This window comes from Staurois parvus, unplaced genomic scaffold (genome assembly GCF_062004578.1).
Source record: "Staurois parvus isolate SC_StPar_1 unplaced genomic scaffold, SC_StPar_1.0 ptg001328l, whole genome shotgun sequence".
NCBI classification, from domain to species: domain Eukaryota; kingdom Metazoa; phylum Chordata; class Amphibia; order Anura; family Ranidae; genus Staurois; species Staurois parvus.
Window position 1 is genome coordinate 6415214 of NW_028319124.1, and position 23165 is coordinate 6438378.

At 41.9% G+C, this 23165-nt stretch overlaps 1 protein-coding gene across 6 annotated transcripts in view; it reads right to left on the reverse strand.

The window, feature by feature from the left end:
- The window catches only part of FGFR1 (fibroblast growth factor receptor 1), a 134883-nt gene extending 123192 nt beyond the window's left edge, over positions 1-11691 (reverse strand). For 2 of the 6 annotated variants that reach the window (XM_089661322.1, XM_089661320.1), the window contains exon 1: positions 11085-11688. The gene's annotated coding sequence lies outside the window, so the exon portion shown is untranslated. Of the gene's footprint in view, positions 1-11084 lie in introns of all 6 variants that reach the window. The other 4 variants (XM_089661321.1, XM_089661319.1, XM_089661323.1 and 1 more) reach the window with 4 other exon arrangements.
- Between the last annotated feature and the right edge of the window lie 11474 nt (positions 11692-23165).

The window sequence follows — 23165 nt, forward strand, 5'->3', positions numbered from 1 at the left end:
CTTTCCAAGCAACAGGTCAGATTATGGTCTTTCAGACTTTAGGGGGGCTGGACTGTGGCCAGGGGTGGGAGTAGAACATGCAAGAGTAAACAATACCCCATCATTGGTTTTAGTGGAAGGAGTTGTGCCCCATCATTAGTTTTAGTGGGAGGAATAGTGCCCTATCATTGGTGTCAGTGGGAGGAATAGTGTCTCATCATTGGTACCAGTTGAAGGAATAGTGCCCAGTCATTGCTATCAGTGGGATGAATAGTGTCCCATGATTGGTTTTAGTGGAAGGCCATCATTGGTTTTAGCGGAAGGAATAGAACTCCACGATTGGTTTTAGTGAGAAGAATAGTGTCCCGTGGTTAGTTTTAGTGGGAGGAATAGTGCCCCAAGTGGGAGAAATGGTGCAGCATCATTCTCAGTGGAAAAATTGCCCCAAGGGCCGGATAAAGGCAGCCAAAGGATCACATCTGGAGACCACTGCTTTAGACCACATAAAAGCTGGTGCTTTGCTTTGGAAGAAAGCAACAACACAAATTTACCCATCGTTGTCTATTTAGGTATCCATGATGACTTTGCCAAAAATTAACAACTTTGTACCTTGATGAACAAAGTCAGGGCAATACACTCCTGTGTATCCAGCTTTATAGCCAAGAAAACAGAGTTAATAAATGTTATCAGAAGAAGCTACAGCCCTGTGGTCAGTGGCCTCAGCAATATGAGCTATGAAAACATTAATTTTATAATAAAGGGAAGGTTTGATCTAGCTGTTCATACATAAACCTTAGGCAATATGTAACTCTGTCAACAAGATAATTACCACCACCCTATCATGCCTAGTTCCATAATTAGCTGTTTGTTTTTGCAGTTGTGGGTGGAAAAAAAGGTTTTGGCTGGATTTCATTCTTTTGAACCATTTTTGGGTTTTCACCAAAGTTCAAATTTTCTTCTAGGTTGTAAAGTTGATAATGGCTAGTGTCAGTCCATCAGAAATGCTTGTTATTTGATTAGCCCCAGAAAAAAGACCAATTGTTGCACACATTGCTCAGAATGGTCATACTTCCCGCAAAAAAGACAGCCATCTTAAAGCTCTAACAGAGCCACTAGTAGAAGATACATTCAATAACAGGAGTGATCTGGACGAAAGAGGACTACCTTAATCCAAGGAGAAGCAGCATTCAACTCTCTCTCTCTCTAGTGGCTGGGATAGATCCTCTTAAACCAGATCCCCCTTACTCATTGCCCAAATTCCTCTGCAGAGCACAACAGCTTCGTCTAAACTCTGCAATCAGTGACTATACCGTATACACACTGATAGCACAAGGAGTGTTTCATTTGAAAAATTTCTACAAACATCTGAGGCATATGTATAATGTGCGTGGCACAGGCCCAGTGGTCTGCAATTCATATAGTACAGGCCCTTTGTTCTCTTGACACATGGTCATAACTGAAGACCCTCTTCCAGTAACAATCAGTTCCAGTAAAATGAAAAGTCTGGTCACAAAAGCCAGTTCCTCCCTTTCATTCCTCCATGGAAAGCTAGAGGATTAAACAACCACATAAAAGAGCACTCGTAATTAAAGAAAAAGGTTGGCTGCCCTGTTTTTTTCTGAAAATGCTAGTCTTCTGGCTGTCATAGTGATGCTTTCTGCTTTGGTTTTAATACTTTGAATCAAAAATGGAACAAGCATTAACAAAAGGAATTCAGACATTTTCTGACTTTCATTTTCTGCATGTGTTGTCTGGGCTGTTATTTGGAAGTGCTAAAGCCAAACTCAGACATTTAAAAGGGTCAGGTTAATTACAACTCTGCATATGATCAATATAATCGGTACGCACTTTTCTAAATTATCAGCACCAAGCAAAGTTCAGTAAATTAATGTATCCCTTTAATCGGAGAAGCAGGAGTAACCAAATACATTTAAGGTGTAATCAAAAACAATCTTAGGAATTCCTTTTCATTTATATAGCCAAATTTACAACAGAGATGCATCTACTAAGCAGTTTAAACCAGTCCATCGTGATGGCAAAAGGCTGTTGGAATTAAACTCAAACTAAAACAAACAAGGTAGGTTGTTACATGACGGAGTGTTTTAACCATTTTGTTTTAAAGATTCCATCTGGAAAAGTAATTTTTCCAGGGTCTTGGAGGACACATGGAAAAACAATTTCAGGTCATGTGGCCTACAGCTTCTTGACACCTACCCTTCTGTTTCTCTCTAACAGAGTAACTTCAAAGGTTTGCAATTAAGCCAGATGGTCATCCTTGCCTATTGGGTACTGGTGTGAGCAAAATAACCAGTTCAACTTGCTAAACAAACACTTCAATATATCTTTTCAGTTTATATGAAAAGCCACATTGTGTCGTTCTCTCCTACAGCACCCAGAAGTGTCAAAATGTTTTATGGCCATGATGTTTACACTGGCTGTGCTCTGCCATTAGAAGACTTCGAGGCAGGGAAGCAATGTTGACTTCAGCTCTTGCACTCTACCAGTGATGCCCTCATTACGCATCCTGCCAGGGTTATGTGTCAGCATCACCCATGGTTTTGTCACTAAGCAATTAAACTGAGTATGAAATGAGAATAAAGGATCACCTTTCATGCTTTGGATCATAATTTAATATTCATTTATGAAGCCAGTTCACTGTAGGAGCCAGCAAGAACTTTAAAGAACATTGTTAGCAACAGAAACATTTCAAAAAGTCACCAGTTTTCTGGAGCATTGACTTGGCCTGAAATTTGTTGAGTGTAGACCTAGAGGAATCCTATAGTGACAGAATATAGAGGCTACCATTGTCAACATCTCCTTCTGAAGATGTTAGCAGTCTAGCCATCATTTTACCCGTCTTCAATTGTCTCAGATTTGGGAAGTATGCAATTAATGACTTTTCACTTTTCTCCGACTCTTCTGGTATGCTTTCCTTTCTGGATAAGTGATAGAAAACAGTAAAGCTAAGATTTTCAGTAGATAGGCAATATCAGCCCTTGACTTTTTCTCATTACAGGTTTCTTTCAAGCTTAAAAGTAGGACTATAGGCAAAACTTTTTTTCTTGATTTTGGATAGAGTAGAGTAAGGGAGGGATATGACCTCTGTCAATGTATTTTTTGTCATCTGTGTCCCATTGGGGAGATTTACTTTCACTTCCTGTCCCATCACCAAAATAGGAAGTGACAAAATCCCTGCAAATAAAAGGGAATTCTTTGGAAACCCTCAGGCCATTGGATAATTTTACCCCTAATCCTTTTCTTGGGTCAACCCAAAATTTGGGGTTTTCCTTTACTTTTATGTAGCACCCTCCTAGGTAGTTAGGGGGAGCTATAGCTTTAATTGTTAGAGGTTGAGTAGCAGCCAGGGTGTAATAGCCAGATGGGTCAAATTTAGGTCAGAGCTGAGGAACACTATAGACCAGCTCTCTGAGATTTCCCCCTGGTCTAGAACATTGGAGAAAGATCTAGAAGCAGTAAGCGAAGGTGAGTGGTTGGTCTTTACTATTAGAGGATCCTGGCCAATCCCCAACAGGGGCCTGGACAGCCTTTAAGAGTAACTGAGCTTGCTCAGCAGCAGGAGAGTTGGAGAAGAATTCAGTTGGAAGATGAGGAAGTGAGGCTGGAGAGTAGGAGCCTGGGAGGGGGGCTCACGTCCATGCAGGAGGATCTTGGAAGTAGGAAAGCTTGGGACTTGACCTGCCCCCTGTGGCAGGGAAGGAGCAGCCCAACTAGAAGGCCTGGTAGCAACCACCGACCGACCAACAACACAGGAGAAGGAATAAGTAAGTAAACCTGCATCCCCCCGAGTCAGATAAAGGAAGGAGCACACTGGTGGGAAATCAGATTAGTGACTACCCGGGACCATCTTACTTTAAATTGACAGGCACTGGATCTCCTGCTCAGTGACTTACCCAGTTTGGCTGGATAGCAGAATCTAGGGTCTGGGGTGGTACAAATGGAGATGCTGTCTAGCTCTCCAAGAAGAGAATTTTTGGCCATAAGAAAACTAGTATATAGTTCCATGAAGTTGTCCTCAGTTTCACAGTTCCATTAGGCAGCTTGGTTACTGTCTCCTGGATGCAAGTTAATGTGTTAATTATTATTATACAGAATTGATATAGCGCCAACAGTTTGCACAGCGCTTTACAAAATGAAGGCAGACATTACAGTTACAATACAATTTGGTACAAGAGGAAACAGAGGGCCCAGAGAGCTTACAATCTAGGAGATGCGTGTTGAATGGCTGTGCCGGACATTAGGGGGACCCAAAACTTCAGTGACTCCTAAGAGGGTAATGCTACATTCACTTTCAATGATAACCGTAAACAGGACACATAGGGTGACTCCCCAATGGGGGCACGGACTGCAAGAAAAACGGGGGCACAGACTGCAAGAAAAACCTAATAGGGGTTCTAATCCTGCTTTACTCTGTCCAAACAGACTGCAAGAAAAACCAAATGTATTTATTTCAGGTACTTATATAGCGCCGTCAATTTACACAGCACTTTACATAGATACATCTCAGTCCCTAACCCTTAAGGGGCGTACAATCTAAGGTCCCTAACTCACATTCATACACATACTAGGGCCAATTTAGACAAGAGCCAATTCACCTACCAGCATGTCTTTGGAGTTTGGGAGGAACCCGGAGTACCCGAAGAAAACCCACACAGGCACAAGGAGAACATGCAAACTCCAGGCAGGTGGTGCTGTGGTTGGGATTCAAATAAATGACTAGTACTGCCAGGTGGAAATGCTAACCATTTAGCCACTGTGCTGCCCAATAGGGGTTCTAATCCTGCCTTACTCTGTCTAAAACAAAAAATAAGCGTTTTTCATTTAATAATACTTTAACGCTAGACAAACAGCTAAAAACAAAGATGAAATTCAGTACATATAGAGGAGCTGCTTTGAAATGCCAAAAGTTTGTATTTGTGTCCATCCATTCCTGGGATTTACACAAACCTCCCAACAGAAAAAAAAACAAAAAAAAAAAACAATGTGGATGGCACCACTTGCATTTACAGAATACAGTGGAATCTTCTCCACAAGCCTTCTCACTGGATGGTGAAAGAGCAGCAGTAAACTGGTGAGGTCATCCCTCTACTCACTCTGCAATCTCACGCTGCTTGTCAGCAGATTTGCATACAGCCCACCTGACTGGCTCCCAAACCTCCCACTCTCAGTACAGCAGCACAGTGGATTGTAAGACGCGGATACCAAGTCAAAGTCACGTACGTATGCTAGTTGCTTTAATACATACATTTAATAATTCCTTAATAAAGATCTGGACAGATGTAATGAGGTTTTTCTATTAGCTGTGCTGCATATATAGTTAAAAAATTATTAATAATTAAAATTCAGTGGAAACGCTATAGTTGGAAACATTTTTTAAAAATGGTTTGCCTTTACAGAGAATAAACTGTAGATCTGCTTATGTCAGACAATTAAAAGAAGTGTTTTAACAACGTCACTAGGAAGGTACCCCCAGGCTTTGACACTAAGGGTTTTTTTTTTTTTATTCTTCTTGTACAGACACCTTCACGTCAGCCAGGTCATGGCTAGAGAGATAAGCGAGAGAAAATCATCGACGTATGTAGAACGCCATCGTTTAATCTAATTATTTACTGTAATTCAGGCCCATTTGTAACACACGCCTGGAGACAATAGAACAGGATTCTATTTGCAGCAAGGGAGAACAAGATTATTCACCAACGCTAGTGGTAAATGTAGCAATGACACTAGCTATGGAAAGACAGTACTTTTACAGCCCCCATCATCTGGGGTCACAAATTGCTTTAACAATATGATGCAAAGGGCAATGCTATGCTATTTATCATTGTTTTAACTCAAGATTCCCATATATTTCACAAAGATTCAGTTAGAAAAATGTTCATCTTGGGTAAAAGTGGTGTGTGAATCTTAGGTGAAAACATTGATAAATGGACACCTAGGTATTAACCATTAACTGCTGCTGCAATTGTCATGGAGCAATGGCCGCAGATTCTAAGTCAATGGTCTTGTCTGAATGCTAGATTCCTAGTTATTATCTAGAGAATTTTTCAGAAAAATGTGCATAAGTTTCTGTATCTGGAACTTCTGACTGTCTTTGAATCTTTTGGCACCTTAAAATGTTACTTAACCTAGGACTCTTCATTCACTCTATCTGGTCTCCCACAGCACACACAACATGGAAATGCAATTATTTTAGTAAATAGAATACCTTTTCTCATCCACAGTATATAGCAGTCTTGTGACTTCTATCAGTGTCCAGCTGAGCACTGGTTAAAGCATGTAGGAGGAGTTTTCATTCTGCTCTAATCGTCCTATGATGCTGCATAATCCCTGACCCTCTGTCTGGACAGTGTCGATTGGTCCTGTGCTGACCACATGCTCCCTCCCAATGAAAAAAAAAATCCCTAGCCATACACACTAAACTGAGCATGCACAGAGTGACTCCTAGGGCTCTGTACTAGCAGCAGATGGATTGGGGACAGTAGAAGAAGAGGAGGATCAGAGGAGACAGGATCAAACAGCATATTTACACAATGTATAGGATTAACCAATTAGGTCGCGCAGTGAGTATAACAAGCATGCTTTACTGTATACACAGACTGATTTTACTGTTGTGGGTTTAGTAACACGTTAACATTTTTTTTTAGTTTTGGATAGAACGGGTTAAAACCTCTCAGGTTTTTGCCATCTCTTTACAAAAGTGAGGGATACCCTTTCTTAGACAGTTGTTACAGTTAGAAATGTCCCAGTTGGAAGAGTTCCCTTCAGGCCCTGATCTGGTGATCAGAATTTCAGATGTCCATCTTCATTCCCGGTGACAGCGGTAATCAGGACAATTGGAGAGGGTGAATTCTCAGTGGGCACACAGACAGAAGTAACAACCTGGTGAGAGTTTTAACCCCTTACCACTATCCAAAACCCTCCATATGTTTTAGCTATACATACAAATTAAATGAGATTTTTTATCCAGTATAGCCAGAGTTCGTAGAGATCCACATTTGGTTGGAAGATATACACATTCCTCTCTGCATGCTGTATCACCAATCAAATTGAACCTCTCAAAGCAAGTCTGAATATGATTGGTAGTTGTGTGGTGTACCGGTACACAGGTTATCCCCCCTTCAGTCTACTATGAATGCTGCTGCTAGACTTATATACACCTTACCAACTGATCAGTGACTGCTGCCCCTCTCTGCCAATCCCTCCACTAGCTTCCACTAACCCAATGTATAAAATTCAAAATACTAAACCACAGCTTACAAAGCCATCCACAACACTGGATACATCAGCAACCTCATCCGCAGATATCACCCAAATCGCCCGCTCCGCTCCTCCCAAGACATCTTCCTCTCTAGCTCCCTCATAACCTCCTCCCACGTTCACCTCCAGGAACTCTCCAGAGCCTCTCCCATCCTCTGGAACTCCCTACCACAGTATGTCCAATCAGTCCCCACCCTGTCTGCCTTTAGGCGATCTTTGAAAACTCACTTATTCAGGGAAGCCTACCCCACCTCCACCTCCACCTAAAAACTGTACTTGAATCTCCTACAACTAAAAACTGTACTTGAATCTCCTCCACCAGATCATCCCCTGCAGCTATCACCTTTTGTACCACCTCCCCCTTCCTCTAGATTGTAAGCTCCATGAGCCGGGCCCTCCTATTCCTTCTATACTAAAATGTATTGTAATTGTACTGTCTCCCTTATATTGTAAAGTGCTGCGCAAACTGTTGGCGCTGTATAAATCCTGTATAAATAAATTTTTTTAGCACTGATTCTCCAGCTATCTGTGGGTGGCAGAAAGGAGCTGCAGTGTTTAGGAATCTCTCTCAAGTAATACAAAAAGTGTAGAATAAAAAAAAACAAAAAAACAAAGGTCCCCAATTCTGACAAATGCAGATGGCAGGACTGGCATACAACACCTATAAGGGCAGCACAGTGGCTAAATGGTTAACACTTCCGCTTGGCAGTACTCGGGTCGTTGGTTCGAATCCAACCACGGCACCACCTGCCTGGAGCTTGCATATTCTCCCTGTGCCTGCGTGGGTTTCCTCCAGTTCCTCCAGTTTCCTCCCGCACTCCAAAGACATGCTGGTAGCCTGATTGGCTCCTGTCTAAATTGGACCTAGTATGTGTAAGTATGAATGGGAGTTAGGGACCTTAGATTGTACACCCTTGAGGGTTAGGGACTGGTGCGAATGCATAAATTGATGGCGCTATACAAGTACCTATAATAAATAAATAATATCCCTAAATGAATAAAGTGTTCCCTGTATGTAATTTAAGGCTTGAATGTCAATTCTGACTACAATGTACCTTTGCGGTCATCTCAAGAGCAATATCAATAGTAGGATTTGCTCAGACATAAGAGTTCAGTTGGCCAGATTTCTGTAATGGTCACATACTACCAATAAATGAGATTTTTATGGGTTCTGGCTATAGCTGGTTGAATCAGGTGACAATCATTGAGAGCCCATTGACACTGTTGTATTTTAATACATTTGTCCAACTTCCCCATAATAAAACAAAGTCTGCTCCCGTCTCTATGCTGTAGTGTAGGGTGTTTTGAAAAATACATTTCCATGTTTCTCTGCATTTTAGTACACTAGACCTAAATAAGTCAATGGCAGCACATCAAAATGCATATAATATGCAACTTGATGCTCAGGCAACAGATATTACCAAACCTTGGTCAATGTTAACCCTATCCGCTCCAAATCCTAAATTCAAAAATGCATTGAAATCACTCATCAATACGCATGTCAACGTACAAAGAAAATGCATGTGCCTAATGCTAGAAAGAAACACACCGCTATGCACACTCACAGGGTCTGGAATGTTTACTGGTAGCCCAAGAGGGTCTAGAACCAGGGCTGGGGCTTATAATAACTGGATAAACATAAAAAAAAATAATCCAAATGTGTCACCTAGAGCAACCAATCAAGTCTAAGCTTACATTTTATAACCTGCACTAGGCAACTGACAGCCGTAAATGGATTTGCTGCTCTGTTAAACACTGCCAGCTTACTTTTTTAAGTTTTTATAAATTATGATAGGTTTCTGAGCCTTTGGAATCCACTTTCAAGACCTCTGCCTTGCACCTGTGTTTACTTGTATATCAAAATGCAAATGAGATTAGGAAGTCTGGGTGCTGAGGGTGCATAGAGCAGAAGATGTTGGAGAAGAGTCGCATAGAGCACATGAACCATTATTAGTATGAAGAGGCAAGCAGCTTGGTATTAATGAGAGCAAAAGAGTGTGTGAGTGTGAGTGTGTGTGTGTGTCAGAGGAACATTTCAAACAGACTGGATTGCTGAATGCCAGCACTCCAAACTTTATTTTTTTGCCCCAAAGTACTTGGCAGGTTTAAAAATATATGCTAAGCACCCTATTCTCTCTCTGCCATGCGCAACTCCCTAGTAAAAGGGTTCAGGTCTGGGCAAAATAGGCCTGACCCAAAGTCTGAAATGCCAAACCTGGCTTGAGCAAAGTTGGCCTGATCATTAACCAACTGCAAGAATGTGCCAGTCTGAATGATCTGGAGTTTTATTATGAATATGCATGAATTGGCCACTAACCTTAGATTGTACGCCCCTTGAGGGTTAGGGACTGATGTGAATGTACAATATATATGGCAAGCGCTGTGTAAATTGACGGCACTATAGAAGTACCTAAAATACATAAACCTGGCATATTAATGGCATACACAGATCAGTTGTTATTGGAATATTTGCCTGCTGTTCAATGAAAGACCCAAGTTACATTTTACACACTTTTGTATAATTAACTTTAATATGATCTAAAAATCTGACAGTTGCTTTAGCTAAGGCTTAATCATTGCTGCCAATTGATTTTGAAGAAGCCAGGTTTAAAAAGGGGGGGGGGGGCGGTCAGAGAAAAACAAACCAGCCCTGGGGTAGATGGGGTACAAGGTTTACCCTCCCCCTACTCTGGGAATAAGACCTGGAGACACCAGATTACCATCAACAAATATGCCCTTTTTTCCTAAGTCCCTTTAAAGAAATAAGAGCCTGGCTGCGCATAATCCTTTGCTGTGGGCTTAACATACAACAGCAAAATGATGAAGAGTGCAAACACACTACAAACACTGTCAGAATCAAGACTCCAAGTGTGATTGTGTGGGGAGACAGGCAGGCTGGCTATAAGCAGCTGTTGTACATATGTGGGTGTCATGCTGAGACTTGTAGTTCTGGTGAAACACAGAATGAAATGATCACTTATCCCATTGAAACCAGTCCAAGCAAGTAGGATAAATACAGGCTGTAAAATTATCCCAGACAAATACGTGAGAAATAGAATATAGAGCTTAAACATAATCTGGGGTCAAGTTTTCCCATCTTTGATCTCAAAAATTTGTGGCAATTTGAACAATGTCAAAATAAAAAATGCAATACCAAAAGTAAAGTAAAAAAAAAAATAAAAAAATAAAAAGGAATATGCATATGGAGGAGGGCCATATGAAATATTTGAGCGCACCTAATGCCAATTTAGGTCTTTGCATAGCCTAAAACATAACAGCTTTACAATGATCACACAATGATGCAGTCAGGTTCCAAAAGTAACTATTCCCTGAGTTCAGATCCTTATGGAAATGCTCTAAGTAAAGGAAACAAAAAAAAAAAAAAAAAAACAACTTGGTGGTGGGATTGGATGGAGAGGGAAGGCTTTAAGTTCACTATTGTACAAGTATGAAAACATACACTGAACCAGGCAGGAAGCTCCAACAGAAAACATATGTTCAGAATGATTCTAGCTGATTTTCCTTGGCCACATTAAAAGATGCCTAGCTTTCACGAGTGTATTTTTCAATACAGCACCAAAGTTCTAAAATTACAAAAACAAATAAAAAAATTAAAAAAAAAAAACCCAAACAAGTCTGCACTAGAACGAGACTTTAAGCACAGAGAAAATACAATGTAATTAGAAAAAAGAAACATAATAAAATGTCTACAATAGCACATGACCATAGAGAAAATACAATGTAGATGGAAGAAAAAGAAACAAAAAAAGTCTACAATAGTACAAGACCAACACACGGGCAATACAATATAACAAAATCATTATACTCACTTGAAATCTCTGATCCTTTATTTTCCAAAGTAGCTTTCCACTTTAATCCTTCTGCTGATGTCAAGAATTCAAGGGGAGGAAAAAAAAAACTAATCAAAAGAAAACAAGTTTTCCCCAAATTCTTATTCCTTAGCCCTTAAAAGTCTAAAAAGTGTCTAAAACAGATCAGGTCAAAAAGATCTCCTTTCTTCTACTTAAAACTAGTAAGCCTTAAAAAATTATAAAAAAAAAAAAAAAGACAAAAAAGGTAGACAAAATCCCCTTGGTGGAAGTATGCAGAGGCAAGGGAAGAACGATTAATCTAAACCATCTGCTGGACTAAAGAGGGGGAACAAGAATGTGGATTTTTTTTTCTTGCAAACACCTTGAGAAATCCAGTTAGGGAATAAAACAAAGTTGCAGGATTGAGGCAAAAGCTGGTTTGATCGTCAGGTTCTTTATATGTCCCTCCAAGATTGTCCTAGGGATGGTTCTGAAGGCTCCCAGCACTGTGGATCCAGCTCCCCTAAAAGTGTGCATGAGGTCTGTGTCTATCCAAATGTGCAAGATTCCTTGAGCATGGAGAAGTGAGTCAGTTCCTATTCAGACTTAACAATACAGAGCAGTCCCATCCCCCATGTTCCCTACAAGAATTTGCAACCCCTCCCAAGCAGAGTTCATTTACAAAAACCCCTCCTATCCTCTCGGATTTCTCCCTTTGCACACTGGGGTTTGTAGTTTACATGTCATTTAACTCACACCAGGCGATCTCCCTTCCCAGGCAGCAGCTGAATAGGAGGACAGGTCCCAGCGCTGCAGCTCTACACATGTGCATACAGATGACAGCAGCTGGGGGGGGCAGGGCTGCAAATTGCAGTTTGGTGCACCCTTTCAAGTGTATGACAGGGTTAGATAATGAATTGATTTTATTTTCTTGACACTCTGTGCTCAGGACATACAATATAAAGGAGACACAGAGGTGGGTGGCCATAAACAGCCTGATTTCTGCATGCAGTGACCCTAATTTGCTGGACAACTTGGTGCTTTGTGACCTCTGTAGATGGTGATGAGAGCAGAAGGAATGATTGAAAAAAAAAGGGTGGTTATTAGGGAATGAGCTCAGTGATTTGGGTGACATTCAATATTACTGGTACTTACAGGGCCGTGGATAAGGGGGTACCACTAGTCCTCCTGTACGGGGTCCAGGCCAGCAAGGGGGCCCAGGCAGCTGGGTGAACTGGATGTGGGCAGGAAGGGTGATTGGCAGGGGGGGGGGCAATTATTGGAAATGATCCCCTGCAGGGGCGGACTGACAACTCATGGGGCCCCCCGGGCAATAGGGGATAATGGGGTCCCCGTGTCCTCACCCACACCCGAAAAAGCCAATGAAAGGTACCAGGGGCATCTCATGGGGCCCCCTACTGACCCCGGGCTCTCGGGCAGTGACCGAGTGTTCAAATGGTCAGTCCGCCCCTGATCCCCTGTATGGCTTTCTCTGCAGCAGCTGAAAACTGGCATCTTCTCCTCTTCCTCCCACGGGCTTTTAGCTGCTGCTAAGAGAGCCATACAGGGGATCAGTTCCAGTAATTGCCCCCCACCACACCCATCAACCTCCCTGTACACCATACTTTTTACCCCTGCTGCTCAGGCCCCCCTCTGTGCCCCACCCCCACAATGCTTCTGGCTTCCCTCCTTTACCTTCCCACCAACAGCTGCAAGCACACAATATGATTCTTCCGGATGTCACATTTACCAGCCCGTGAATGAACACAATATGTGATCAGTACCAATCACTCACTGTGTTCATTTATAACTGAAGCCTAGTAAACTGAGGTTTTTTTTTGGCAGGTTGGCTGTATTGAACCCCGTGGTTTCTTAGAGCACCCCAGGGTACTTGTATAGTGCAATTAATTTATGCTGCGCTTTACATATAGGGGTTAGACCAAAAAAATGGAAACACTACATAATTTACAGGTGTTCTTCATGGGACTGAGATTGAGCTTTGCAGTCACTTTTGCATCAGTTGTTTTCTTATTCTGGATCACAATCCTGAGGAATGTCCTTTTGTCTCTTTCGGTCAGTTGATCATGTCGACCGCGATTATGCTCATCAGAAGATGTCTTCCTGGAAACTATTCATGCCATCATAACCTTTAATACTGTACCTCGCAACATGGGGAATAAATTGGCAACTGTGGTCACAGAGGCACCAGCTAAGTGGCACCAACAATTCGGCCTCTTTGAGCCTGGGTTCACATTGATGCGGTGCGGCACATCGCAGAAGACTTGCATAGGAACCGAACCGCATTCCTGTGCAAATCACATGCGATTTCTGGGCAGTGCAATTTAAGCCATACACATTCGCACCAAAATAGTGCAGGACCCTTTATTTTGGCTGCACCAGAATTGGATCGCAAAATAAAAAAAATTTTCTTCTTTATTTAGTCGGCATGTTCAGGATAGTATATTTTTCTTAGTGTTCTTTGTATTTGTTTTTTCCCCCTTTGGGTATTTTCATATAGTGTCAGGCTTGATGTTCAAGTTTAATGTGTTTGGTAGCCTCGCCCCTTAGATATTTAAGAACTGTCAGGTCAGGGGAGCTGTCAGACGGGGGGGGGTGGAGCCTGTGTTGAGAGTAGAGCCTTTGTTTTGGGGTTTTTTTCAGGTCGGTGGTAGCGCCGATTGACATTTGATCTATTTCGGGGGACATTCTATTAATTTTTAACCACTTGCCCTCCTGAGGATTTACCCCCCTTCCTGATCAGGCCATTTTTTGCATTACGGCGCTTCTTTACTTTAACTGACAATTGCACGGTCATGCAACGCTGCACCCAAATTAAATTTACGTCCTTTTTTTCCCACGAATTGGGCTTTCTTTTGGTAGTATTTGATCGTTTGTGCGGTATTTTTTTTTTTTTTGAGGGGAAACACCATGCCCTCATTTTTTTTTAAATGACATGGGGGTCCCTCCCAAAATTTATACCAGACCTGAAAGGCTTGGTATGGATGATGGTGAACCCCACACCATTTTGTTTTGTAAAATATTTTATTGCCAGAAATTCATTTTACATTCAGCTGTCAGCTGAAACAATAAAGCATGTTTTCATGACTAAAATATCGCATGACTTAATAATATAACTAATACAGTATTTTAGTAGTTTTTTTTTTAAATGCTGTGCAGTATCTTACTGCATACTCAGATGCTGTAAGATACCACTTATTGAATTGTTCCGGTTCGAAGTTCGTGGTCGATTTGAATGATTGACCATGAACCAAACGGGGGGGTCTTTGGCCCATCACTATTTGCATACTGTTGCTTTACATGTTGTAATTTTTTTAACTATCACTTTTTTTCTGCCATAAAAGCAAAAAACATGAGTCTAATGAGAAACCAATTTCTTGCATGAGAACATTTCTGGAAAAGTTTAATTCAGCTTCTTTAAACTTTAAGTACAATTTAAAGCCCATTGCACCATTCCTGCCACTGTAACGTATATCTTCATCAACAGAAAAAGTGGTCCTTGATGGTCAGTTGCTGCACATATGCGTCCTGGTGGTCTGAGGCTCTGTGCCGTGACCACACTCACTGCATGCTACCAGAATACTGACTGAGTTGTTACGATGTGTGATCGAGCTACTGTGAGATGGGCGTCCAATCATGTGACCGCTGTAAGAGCCAATCACAGAGATCACATGCCAATTTAAACCCACTTAAAGGGCTAGCCAGAGGCAGCAGGAAGGGGTTAAAAAACATGGAAAACCACCTTAAAGGCCAGCTTATACCAAAATGCAATGCAAGAAACCAGCCTTCTGTGCACAAAATGCACTGCTCCTGCAATTTGCAGCGGGTGTCAGTGCAATGCTAATGACACCTCAAATCAGGTTGCAAATGCAGTGCATTTACCTGCATCGGATCGCATGGTACAGAAGTACCATGAATGGGATTCCTTGGTCCACCAGGCTCCAGGTATAAGCAAAAATATAATTTTTGGTGGATTGAGTGGATGAGTATGTTGGCTAAATAGATGGTGTTGAGGGACAGATTGTTTTTGGATGGTTGAATCCTGCCCAAGTGGCTGGCATTGGAAAATAGGATAATATTTTGTGCTGTCTGCTGCAAGCAATGATAATGTAGCCATATATGAACCTTGGACTTGTAGTGTACACTGGATGTGTATGTCAGGTTAAGGAAATGATTGTCAGAGCTCTGGTTATTTCTCATCAGTTTTTCTTTGACTTTAGAAGAAAGAAGGTGACCCCTGAAAGCTTGTCCTGAAAATGTAACTATACAAATAGAAAAATTATTACAGCAAGTGTGTTGCTTTGTCTCATGAAATGACCAGCAGGCCTTGTATAAAGCAGGCATTTTATCCATAGAATGACTGCAAGACTCACATTGACTGGTAGTTGAATTCTTGAACCCTACTGTCTTCTGTATCTGTCAAGATTGGAGTTTAGGTTCTGAGCGTGGCCATTCAGAATCTAACTCCCTCCCAGAACATACTGATCAGCACTCGTAGCCTTTGGCTGCAAGCACTGATTGGATGCGAGTCAGATGCTAGTTTTCCAGCATGTCGATTCTACAGAACCTGGTCATGAGACCAGCTTCTGTACCCAAAAGTTATCCAGTTTCTGCTAAACTGGCCAATTTCACCTGATTTGCAGCCTATTTGTACCAAGTATAAGGAGGCCTTAAATGTACCAGTACTGTACTCTTTATTAGCTGCACTTATGTTGCCAAAAAAGAGTCAGATCTGTCATTCAGTTATTCTTTTCAACCTATGGTGTTACTAAACCCAGGACCCTGCATTCACTATATCTGGTCTCTCACAGTACACAGAACATAGAAATGCAATTATTTTAGTAAATATAAACTGCTAAATACCTTTTCTCATCAGCAGTTAGAGCAATCTTGTGACTTCTATCAGTGTCTGGCCAAGCACTGGTTAAAGCTTATAGGAGTTTTACTTCTGCTCTGACTGTCCTATGAGGCTGCATAACCCCTGACCCTCTGTCCAAACAGTGTTGATTGGCCCTGTGCTGATCACATGCACTCTCCCAAAGAAAAAAAAACAACAACTTTCTAGCAGGGGCAGACTGACCATTTGGAAACTCGGCCACCGCCCAAGGGCCCAGGGTCGGTAGGGGGCCCCATGAGATGCCCCTGGTACCTTTTTCATAGGCTTTTATTGAGTTTGGGCAAGGACACAGGGGCCCCATGATCCCCATGAGTTGTCAGTCAGCCCCTGCTTTCTAGCCATGCACACTAAACTGAGCATGTGCAAAGTGACTCCTAGAGCTCTACACTATCAGCAGATGGATTGGGGACAGCAGAAGAAGGGGAGGATCAGAGAAGACAGGATCAAACAGTCTTTTTACAAAATGCTGATAATTAACTACTTAGGTTCCACAGTGAGTATAACAAGCATTCTTTACTGAATATACAGACTGATTTTGCTGTTGTGGGTTTAGTAACACTTTAAAGCATAAAAGTTACATTTTAGTTTTTGGCATGCTGCTTTAGTGGATTGTTCCCTCACAGGGCCATTCATACCAGAACGGTGCAGAAAAGACACATTTTGTATGCATTTTCCTGCGTTTTGCTGGTGGCAATATGTTATTAATAACACCCCAAACGCAAATTGCAAAGGCAGTGCATTTGAGGGCACCAGATCACATGCTAATGTAGTACCATGAGATTTGGTTTGGTGTATTTTTCAAAAGTAGTACATACTGTACCCTCTGTATGTTCCTGTGCGATTTGCAGTCCATGCACATTATTGGGCTGCAAAATCACACTGCAGGGGAAAGTGCAGGAATCACCCAGGAATACAGATTTTGTTCCTGCGTGAACATCAGCGATTCAAAAATCCATTGGTGTCAGACTTACAAATGTCTGTATAAATATAATATGGACAATTCAGTTTCAGGATCCTTTGTTAAAATCCAGAGTTTGCAGTATAATTGAGATGCAAGTCATATGGCAGGGCTCATTCTGGCTTACCATAATCACTCTCACTTTATGGAAACACATCACATACCTCTCTTTGTCCTCCAAAGCCCTTTATCTAATGAGAAGACCAGCTGGACCTCTGGATCTCCTCTGCTCTGCTTGACTTCTTCACCTTCTGTTCTCCCTAGAGAGTCAGCTGTACATTTGGGCACCATCTACTCCCAACACCCACGGCTTTACTAGTGAGAACTGTGACAGATCAACACCAAGACTGCTCCTCCACATTTAATTCCAATGTGGGAACAGCTGAATGTCCAAGCCCTGGGCGATTACTAGAGGGTCATGCTGGGCTGGAAACCTGATTCTGGTTTACTGAAGTGACCAAAAGACTTCTTTTCTTGTTTATGATGTGACCTGATACACTGATTGTCAACATTTACCCTGTTATTCTTCTTTCCATATCATTTATTTCTTCTTTAAAGCATCTTTAAACCCAAGAACATCTGTAATATATTTTAGCTTACCAGTGCTTAGATGTGGTGGCTGCATACATTTTCTTTTTCAAAATTTTTCCTTTGCTTTCAGCTGGTGATCCTGACATTAACACATTCCCTGCCCCATTTATTTATTGTTGCAGGCATTTATATAGAACCAACAGTTTACGCAATTTCGTACACGCTGTGCGTTCACTTTGCATACCTGCCACAGCCATTACAAGGGGGTCTACTCTCCCTGATGGATTTTTTAAAATTGTTTGAAGAATGCAGTTCAAGAAGTTGGAAACCACTAAGGTGGATGAGACCAGAGCCAAGACATCTGTAGAGTGGAGCTTGAACTCAACTCTACCTGCATTGTCACATATGGATGCATTTAGATCATGATCATCTTTCAATCAAGAACCCTTAGACCGTCAAACAAGGTTTTATTTAGGTTAGGTTCACATCTATGCAGGTTGCGGTTGATGCACTTTTCCAGTGCATATTGCGGTGCATTTTGTGTTTTTGACGCTTTTTTTGAGCGTTTTGCTGGGGATTTTTTGGCCAATGGGAAAGTACGACAGTTCTGTTCATGTAGTGTGACTTTGATGCAACTTTGATGCGACTTTATACTCTCTAACTCTCAAGTAGCATCAAAGTTGCATTAAATTATACAATAATCCAAAGCAGACTTACTCAAAACACAAAAGTAACAAAATAAACCAAGAAAATATACATTATAATGGAACAGAATGGTCCCGTAAAAATAATAAACATTAAGAATATCTCGAATAGGGATCAAAGTCCACCTTCAAATTATAGTCTTTGCATTAATAGTCCCATAAATGTTGAAGAAGAATCCCAGGGTCTTCGAATACCTCAAATCAAAAATAAACTACACATAGTATATTATCATTGGGATAACAGTGGTGTGACACTCGTGTCTCATGCAGGGAATACAACATGTGCAAAACACACGTGAAAAAAAAAAAAAATTATATATATATAATATATATGTCTCACAAAACCGTGGAAAGAAAGAACTAAAACCAAAAAAAACCCAAAAACAAAAAAACAACAAACCTAATCCCAACCGTGCACCCAAAAGCACTGAATAAATCAAATATGAAAAGGTATTCCACTGCAATAGGTGTGAGAAAAATGCATAATTACCCTAATGCAATATAACACCAGCTCTCCTCATATGCATAATGATCAGCTCTTCATAAACCCAAACGATAAGGTCAGAAACATCCAGGGTCCTCGTCAAATAAACCAGGGGTTAGAGATGATGTGATTAAAAGATAACAATTTTAATAGCCAACTTACATATAAAAATACAGAGGCCAGCTGTCACAGGAATCGTAGAGAGTGAGAACAACCGCGTGTTCCCACAAACAAAAATGGCTGCAGTCGCACTTCCGGTAAACGTCAGTTCGTCAGACGTCACGTGGCCCAACGCGCTTCGTCACTTCTGGACTTTGTCACCAGGGATCCCAGCAGTGCAGGAGCCTTTACGTGTCCAAAATTGCATGTTAGGGTTAGGGCTAAAGGCTAGGGTTAGGGTTAAATGTTAGGCTTAGGGTTAAGGACTACCCTTAACCCTAACCATTAACCCTAACCCTAACATTTAACCTTAACCCTAGCACTTAACCCTAACATGCGACTATTGGACACAGGTTCCTGCACTGCTGTGATGTGACTTTGATGCCACTTGAGTGTCAGAGATTGTAAAGTCACATCAAAGTTGTACCAAAATCGCACTACATGAACAGAACTGCCATACTTTCATATTAGCAAACAAAATAAAAACAAAACGCATAAAAAAAATGCAACACTTGCGTTTTTCGTGCAGGTCCATTGAAGTCTATTATACGCAAAATGCAAGCTGCTGCATGTAAAAAGTCCCTGACTCTTTCCAAAAAATGCACCAGCTCAAAACGCACAGATGTGAACCCGATCCATAGGAAATCATGGTAAACAGACTGGAAAACACACTGAAATCCACATAAGTGTGAACCTAGGGTTAAAGTGACTGTAAAGTCTTGTTTTTTATTTTATTTTTTTGGTGGAGTTAAATTAAAATACATAGGTTTATATTTACCTGTCCAAAGACACACACAGTGTGGCTCAGCCCCATCCGTTTTTGCGCACGTTCCCACGACACACAAATGTAAACTTCACTCAAATGTGACTAGTTTTTAGACCCCTATTTGGGTGCACAATTGTTCTGGAGCAATTTCACACATCACATTTATAGCCGCTAATTTATTTTAATGGGCTACCGTATGCATAAAAATTGCAAAAAAGAAGTGCATGACCCTTTTGAAAAATTGCGGCGCACCATAACACATGGTACTTTGTTAGCAAGGTGCATTGGGGTGCCCATAAGATTAATGGCACCTCTGCACACCTGCAAAAGGGGTGATCATTATTTGTGTGTTGTAATGCACAAATGTGAACCTAGCCCTGAAGTGGATCCATCTTTTCTTTTTTTTTTCCCCAGAACAGTGAAGGGTTGGGACCCCTGTGAGGATTTATTGCTCTCTGATGTGCTCAGAACAGAAAGTGATGGGGCAGGAAACGTCTACGTTCATTTAGGCTAAAACAACTATACATCATAGATTGGCACTGGAGTGTTTTCCATTTCAGGCCTCACCTTTATTATATAAACTGCTTATGTTAATGTTGACCTAATAGATAATTCATAGGAGGTGATTAGACACACTGCCTGAGCCAGCAGTATTTTATCAACTTCAAGAAATATGTTATCAGTGGCAGGTCAAGTGTCAATAACAGAATTCTATTTAAAGGAGAACTCCACTCAATATTCTCCAGCAAGTGTTAACTTCACATTTATGACAATTTGTGACGGATATGAAGAAATAGTTATATAATATATTGCTTAGCACAGCATTATAAAATATATAGGTTGAATCAGTCCTTACTCATAAATAAAAAAATGTATATATTGCAGATTACCATTCTTTAGATGTGGCTGCATTAGTGTCCTTTATTTTAGGCTTTTTTCTTTTAATTTCACAGGGTGATCTGGCCAGTAATACATTTCCAGTGTAAGGGCAACTCCGCTCTGGATGGAGGAGCAACGAAGACACATTTGGACAGCAGCATTGTCAATCTGTGGATAGGGTAGTGTGGGAACTAGCATCACATGTAGAGCTTTTGAAGCACACAGCCACTCGCTTTTCTTCTTTTTAAGGGCCGCTTTTGCCCAATTTTATTTAAAAGAAAGTTCCACACAATACAGGTTTCCCACACAGGGGTATCGACCATCAATACAAACAAAACAAAGGTTCAGCCTCCTGGCTCTCTCAGACATACAGCTAGCAGCCCCTTACTACCCTGGCTCCCACCTCTCCTAGGTAGAGCCATCATGATTACTGGGCAACGACCTCTTGTCTGCCGGGGTGGAGACCAGAACCATAGTCAGGTTATTATTTAAAGCCCTGCACACACCTGTAGAATTAGTGTGCTGGGGGTTAAGAAAACATGGACCTAGGATTGGAGATTTCATCCCTCCCAGATCCCAAAACTGAGTTTACGAACAAATGAGGAAACTGAAAAGCCAGTTTCCTCTGCATTAAGTAAACCCTCTGGAGCCCCTCAACCTGTTTAGGTGAGAATCCTGGGATATAACCTTGATTCTCACAGTGACAGTGCCCAGAACTGCCACGATAGTATTAGGTGGACTGGACTAACAAAGCCGAACTCCAGATAACACGTTTTAAGCAGTCGCAACTGTTTTTTTTTTTTTTGGATAAAGGTTTCATATACATTATTATTATTCTACAGTATTTATATAGCGCTAAAAGGTTTGCTCAGAGCTGTACATTATAGTGGGGGACAGTACATGAGACAATACAGTAACAAAACAAAACACGAGGGGTTCAAGGGCCCTGCTCTTTCGAGCTTACAATCTAGGAGGGAGGGGATAGTGGTACAGGAGGAAGTGGCTGTGGGGGATGGAGTGGTAGGAGGAGTGGAGGAGATCAGCTGTTAGGTGAGGATGGGGTAGGCTTCCCTGAAGAGATAGGTTTTCAGGGTGCGCCTAAAGATGAGGAGTGTAGGTGACAGCCTGATGGATTGGGGTAGTGAGTTCCAGAGGATGGGGGAAGTCCTGGAGAAGTCCTGCAGTCGGGCGTGGGAGGTGGAGACCAGGGAGCTAGAAAGTAGGAGGTCTTGTGAGGAGCGAAGAGTACGGGTAGGGTGGTATTTGGGTATCAGGTCGGTGAGGTAGTTTGGGGCAGCATTATGAATGGCTTTGTACGTCAATGTTAGTAGTTTGAATTTGATGCGTTGGGCAATCGGGAGCCAGTGGAGGGAATGACAGAGGGGGGTGGCAGAAGCGGAGCGGTTGGTAAGGTGGATGAGTCTGGCCGCTGAGTTCAGGATAGACTGAAGCGGGGAGAGTCTGTGATGAGGTAGGCCGGTGAGGAGGGAGTTGCAGTAGTCCAGTCGTGAGATAATAAGGGAGTGAACGAGTTGTTTAGTAGTGTCTGGGGTTAGGAACGTACGTATTTTGGAGATGTTGCGGAGGTGGAGCCTGCATGAGTTTGCCAACGATTGGACATGGGGTTGGAAAGACAGGTTTGAGTCTAGAGTGACACCTAGGACTTTGGCTTGCGGGGTGGGACTGATGGTGGCGTTGTTGGTCGTGATGGAGATGGTGGGGGGGGCACGGGCTGGGGGGAAAATTAGGAGCTCGGTTTTGGAAAGGTTCAATTTGAGGAAATGGAGCAACATCCAGTCTAATATGTCATTCAGTAGGTGGGTGATACGGGCGGAGACTGAAGGGGTGAGGTGAGGGGTGGAGAGGTAAATTTGCGTGTCATCGGCGTAGAGGTGATAGTTGAAGCCGTGGGAGTATATCAGTTTGCCGAGGGAGGGGGTGTAGATGGAGAAGAGAAGGGGCCCGAGGACAGAGCCTTGGGGGACCCCAACAGAGAGGGGGAGAGAGGGGGAGGTGGTAGCATTATAGGTAATGCTGAAGGACCATTGGGATAGATAGGAGGAGAGCCAGGAGAGAGCGGAGTCTCTGATCCCGAGGGAGTGTAGTTTATTAAGGAGGAGGGGGTGGTCAACTGTGTCGAAGGCCGCGGAAAGGTCAAGGAGTAAGAGTAAGATATAAATGAATAAAAAGCTGAGCACTGTAAGCAGCCATGTCAGTGGTAAATGGGTTTCTCAACACTCTAACTGTCTGGGCAGATTGTATATTAAAGGAAGTTGAAAATTAACAGATTTACTGGCCAGATCACCAGGTGAAAATAAAAGAACAATTCTAAAAAAAAAAAAAAGAAAAACCAATGCAGCAACCACATCTAAGAATTGATAAATTGGAATATACCGGTATTACATTTTTTGTTTTTGGGTTTAATACTGATTTAAAGTGAACCTATGAGCACAGAAATACAGGAATTGTCAAGGTTAACTTTCTTTTTAAAAGGTGCAGGCTCCGAGGTTACCATCCTGATCCTGAAATGCACAGCCAGTGAATTCGGAAAGCCTGAACACCCATCTTGCATACCTGGTCCAAGTCAGTGACGCCCTAGGTTGTGGGGTGAGGATCAGAATACCAGCTATGAAATTTGTATCAGGGAGGTATCAGAAGATAAGTAACACATGATGGTTTGTGTACTGGAGACTACCTTGGTGG